Raw genomic sequence first — 5,339 nt, 5'->3', positions numbered from 1 at the left:
TTAAAGTCAGGTTGGAAATATTCGTGTAAAATCGCCGGGGTCGTAGCGCCCGAACATAGGCTCTGCTTCTCGGGGCCGCTGTCTGTGAACACTCTAGCAGTGGTTTGATGGTCCTAGGCCCTATTGTCTGGGAGCTATTGAACATTGAAAGCGTTAGCCGGCTGCATTTTTTCCGGTCGGCGCTTAAAGTCAGGTTGGAAATATTCGTGTAAAATCGCGCGGGGTGGTAGCGCCCGAAACATAGGCTCTGCTTCTCGGGGCCGCTGTCTGTGAACACTCTAGCAGTGGTTTGATGGTCTTGATGGTCCTAGGCCCTATTGTCTGGGAGCTATTGAACTTGAAGCGTTAGCCGGCTGCATTTTTTCGATCGGAGGCTTAAAGTCAGGGTTGGAAATATCTGTGTAAAATCGCGGGGTGGTAGGCGCCCGAAACATAGGCTCTGCTTCATCGGGGCGCTGTCTGTGAACACTCTAGCAGTGGTTTGATGGTCCTAGGCCCTATTGTCTGGAGCTATTGAACATTGAAAGCGTTAGCCGGCTGCATTTTTTTCCGGTCGGGGCTTAAAGTCAGGTTGGAAATATTCGTGTAAAATCGCGCGGGGTGTAGCGCCCGAAACATAGGCTCTGCTTCTCGGGCCGCTGTCTGTGAACACTCTAGCAGTGGTTTGATGGTCCTAGGCCCTATGTCTGGGAGCTATTGAACATTGAAAGCGTTAGCCGGCTGCATTTTTTTCCGGTCGCGGCTTAAAGTCAGGGTTGGAAATATTCGTGTAAAATCGCCGGGGTCGTAGCGCCCGAAACATAGGCTCTGCTTCTCGGGGCGCTGTCTGTGAACACTCTAGCAGTGGTTTGATGGTCCTAGGCCCTATTGTCTGGGAGCTATTGAACATTGAAAGCGTTAGCCGGCTGCATTTTTTTCCGTCGGCGGCTTAATCATCGGTTGGAAATATTCGTGTAAATCGCACGGGGTCGTAGCGCCCAACATAGGCTCTGCTTTCGGGGCCGCTGTCTGTGAACACTCTAGCAGTGGTTTGATGGTCCTAGGCCCTATTGTCTGGGAGCTATTGAACATTGAAAGCGTTAGCGGCTGCATTTTTTTCCGGTCGGCGGCTTAAAGTCAGGGTTGAAATATTGTGTAAAATCGCCGGGTGGTAGCGCCCGAAACATAGGCTCTGCTTCTCGGGGCCGCTGTCTGTGAACTCTAGCAGTGGTTTGATGGTCCTAGGCCCTATTGTCTGGGAGCTATTGAACATTGAAAGCGTTAGCCGGCTGCATTTTTTCGGTCGGCGGCTTAAAGTCAGGGTTGGAAATATTCGTGTAAAATCGCGGGGTGTAGCGCCGAAACATAGGCTCTGCTTCTCGGGGCCGCTGTCTGTGAACACTCTAGCAGTGGTTTGATGGTCCTAGGCCCTATTGTCTGGGAGCTATTGAACATTGAAAGCGTTAGCCGGCTGCATTTTTTTCCGGTCGGCGGCTTAAAGTCAGGGTTGGAAATATTCGTGTAAAATCGCACGGGGTCGTAGCGCCCGAAACATAGGCTCTGTTTATCGGGGCCGCTGTCTGTGAACACTCTAGCAGTGGTTTGATGGTCCTAGGCCCTATTGTCTGGGAGCTATTGAACATTGAAAGCGTTAGCCGGCTGCATTTTTTCCGGTCGGCGGCTTAAAGTCAGGTTGGAAATATTCGTGTAAAATCGCCGGGGTGTAGCGCCCGAAACATAGGCTCTGTTTCTCGGGGCCGCTGTCTGTGAACACTCTAGCAGTGGTTTGATGGTCCTAGGCCCTATTGTCTGGAGCTATTGAACATTGAAAGCGTTAGCCGGCTGCATTTTTTTCCGGTCGGCGGCTTAAAGTCAGGTTTGGAAATATTCGTGTAAAATCGCGCGGGGTGTAGCGCCCGAACATAGGCTCTGCTTCTCGGGGCGCTGTCTGTGAACACTCTAGCAGTAGTTTGATGGTCCTAGGCCCTATTGTCTGGGAGCTATTGAACATTGAAAGCGTTAGCCGGCTGCATTTTCGGTCGGCTTAAAGTCAGGGTTGGAAATATTCGTGTAAAATCGGCGGGGTGGTAGCGCCCGAAACATAGGCTCTGCTTCTCGGGCCCCTGTCTGTGAACACTCTAGCAGTGGTTTGATGGTCCTAGGCCTATTGTCTGGGAGCTATTGAACATTGAAAGCGTTAGCCGGCTGCATTTTCCGATCGGGGCTTAAAGTCAGGGTTGGAAATATTCGTGTAAAATCGCGCGGGAGTGGTAGCGCCCGAAACATAGGCTCTGCTTCTCGGGGCCGCTGTCTGTGAACACTCTAGCAGTGTTTGATGGTCCTAGGCCCTATTGTCTGGGAGCTTTGACATTGAAGCGTTAGCCGGCTGCATTTTTCCGGTCGGCTTAAAGTCAGGGTTGGAAATATTCGTGAAAATCGCGCGGGGTGGTAGCGCCGAAGCATAGGCTCTGCTTTCGGGGCGCTGTCTGTGAACACTCTAGCAGTGGTTTGATGGTCTAGCCCTATTGTCTGGGAGCTATTGAACATTGAAAGCGTTAGCGGCTGCATTTTTCGTCGGCTAAAGTCAGGGTTGAAATATTGTGTAAAATCGCGGGTGGTAGCGCCAAACATAGGCTCTGCTTCTGGGCGCTGTCTGTGAACACTCTAGCAGTGGTTTGATGGTCCTAGGCCTATTGTCTGGGAGCTATTGAACTTGAGCGTTAGCCGGCTGCATTTTTTCGGTCGGCTTAAGCGCGGGTGTGGCGCCCGAAACATAGGCTCTGCTTCGGGGCCGCTGTCTGTGAACACTCTAGCAGTGGTTTGATGGTCCTAGGCCTATTGTCTGGGAGCTATTGAACATTGAAAGCGTTAGCCGGCTGCATTTTTCTCGGTCGGCTTAAAGTCAGGGTTGGAAATATTCGTGTAAAATCCGCGGGGTGGTAGCGCCGAAACATAGGCTCTGCTTCTCGGGGCCGCTGTCTTGAACACTCTAGCAGTGGTTTGATGGTCCTAGGCCCTATTGTCTGGGAGCTATTGAACATTGATTGAAAGCGTTAGCCGGCTGCATTTTTCGGTCGGCGGTTAAATCAGGGTTGAAATATTGTGTAAAATCGCGGGGTGGTGCGCCGAAACATAGGCTCTGTTCGGGCCGCTGTCTGTGAACACTCTAGCAGTGGTTTGATGGTCTAGCCTATTGTCTGGAGCTATTGAACATTGAAGCGTTAGCGGCTGCATTTTTCGGTCGGCTTAAAGTCAGGGTTGTAAATATTCGTGTAAAATCGCGGTGGTAGCGCCGAAACATAGGCTCTGTTCTCGGGCCGCTGTCTGTGAACACTCTAGCAGTGGTTTGATGGTCCTAGGCCCTATTGTCTGGAGCTATTGAACATTGAAAGCGTTAGCGGCTGCATTTTTCCGGTCGTGGCTTAAAGTCAGGGTTGTAAATATTCGTGTAAAATCGCGGGAGTGCGTGCGCCCGAAAGCATAGGCTCTGCTTTCGGGGCGCTGTCTGTGAACACTCTAGCAGTGGTTTGATGGTCCTAGGCCCTATTGTCTGGGAGCTATTGAACATTGAAAGCGTTAGCCGGCTGCATTTTTCGGTTCGGCTTAAAGTCAGGGTTGAAATATTCGTGTAAAATCGCCGGAGTGGTGGCGCCGAAGCATAGGCTCTGCTTTCGGGGCGCTGTCTGTGAACACTCTAGCAGTGGTTTGATGGTCTAGGCCTATTGTCTGGGAGCTATTGAACATTAAGCGTTAGCCGGCTGCATTTTTCGATTCGGCGCTTAAAGTCAGGAGTTGGAAATATTCGTGTAAATCGCGGGTGGTGCGCCCGAAGCATAGGCTCTGCTTTGGGGCCGCTGTCTGTGAACACTCTAGCAGTGGTTTGATGGTCCTAGGCCTATTGTCTGGGAGCTATTGAACATTGAAAGCGTTAACCGGCTGCATTTTTCGATCGGCGTTAAAGTCAGGGTTGGAAATATTCGTGTAAAATCGCTGCGGGATGCGTAGCGCCGAAACATAGGCTCTGCTTCTCGGGCCGCTGTCTGTGAACACTCTAGCAGTGGTTTGATGGTCCTAGGCCTATTGTCTGGGAGCTATTGAACATTGAAAGCGTTAGCGGCTGCATTTTTCGGTCGGCGGCTTAAAGTCAGGGTTGGAAATATTAGTGTAAAATCGCCGAGTGGTGGCGCAAGCATAGGCTCTGCTTCTCGGGCCGCTGTCTGTGAACACTCTAGCAGTGGTTTGATGTCCTAGGCCCTATTGTCTGGGAGCTATTGAACATTGAAGCGTTAGCCGGCTGCATTTTTCGGTCGGCTTAAAGTCAGGGTTGGAAATATTAGTGTAAAATCGCGCGGGGTGGTAGCGCCCGAAACATTGGCTCTGCTTCTCGGGGCCGCTGTCTGTGAACACTCTAGCAGTGGTTTGATGGTCCTAGGCCCTATTGTCTGGGAGCTATTGAACATTGAAAGCGTTAGCCGGCTGCATTTTTCCGATCGGCGGCTTAAAGGCAGGGTTGGAAATATTCGTGTAAAAACGCGCGGGGTGGTAGCGCCCGAAGCATAGGCTCTGCTTCTCGGGGCCGCTGTCTGTGAACACTCTAGCAGTGGTTTGATGGTCCTAGGCCCTATTGTCTGGGAGCTATTGAACATTGAAGCGTTAGCCGGCTGCATTTTTCGGTCGGCGCTTAAAGTCAGGGTTGGAAATATTCGTGTAAAATCCGCGGGGTGTGGCGCCCGAGCATAGGCTCTGCTTCTCGGGGCGCTGTCTGTGAACACTCTAGCAGTGGTTTGATGGTCCTAGGCCCTATTGTCTGGGAGCTATTGAACATTGAAGCGTTAGCCGGCTGCATTTTTCCGGTCGGCTTAAAGTCAGGGTTGGAAATATTCGTGTAAAATCGCGCGGGGTGGTGCGCCCGAAGCATAGGCTCTGCTTCTCGGGCGCTGTCTGTGAACACTCTAGCAGTGGTTTGATGGTCTAGGCCCTATTGTCTGGGAGCTATTGAACGTTGAAAGCGTTAGCCGGCTGCATTTTTCCGTCGGCTTAAAGTCAGGGTTGGAAATATTCGTGAAAATCGCGCGGGGTGGTAGCGCCCGAAACATAGGCTCTGCTTCTCGGGGCGCTGTCTGTGAACACTCTAGCAGTGGTTTGATGGTCCTAGGCCCTATTGTCTGGGAGCTATTGAACATTGAAAGCGTTAGCGGCTGCATTTTTCCGAGTCGGCTTAAAGTCAGGGTTGGAAATATTCGTGTAAAATCGCGGGGTGTAGCGCCGAAACATAGGCTCTGCTTATCGGGGCGTCTGTCTGTGAACACTCTAGCAGTGGTTTGATGGTCCTAGGCCCTATTGTCTGGGAGCTATTGAAC

Source organism: Anguilla rostrata, chromosome 13 (assembly GCF_018555375.3).
Source record: "Anguilla rostrata isolate EN2019 chromosome 13, ASM1855537v3, whole genome shotgun sequence".
Taxonomy (NCBI): domain Eukaryota; kingdom Metazoa; phylum Chordata; class Actinopteri; order Anguilliformes; family Anguillidae; genus Anguilla; species Anguilla rostrata.
The sequence above is the reverse complement of the archived record's forward strand: the minus strand, read 5'-3'. Positions refer to the sequence as shown.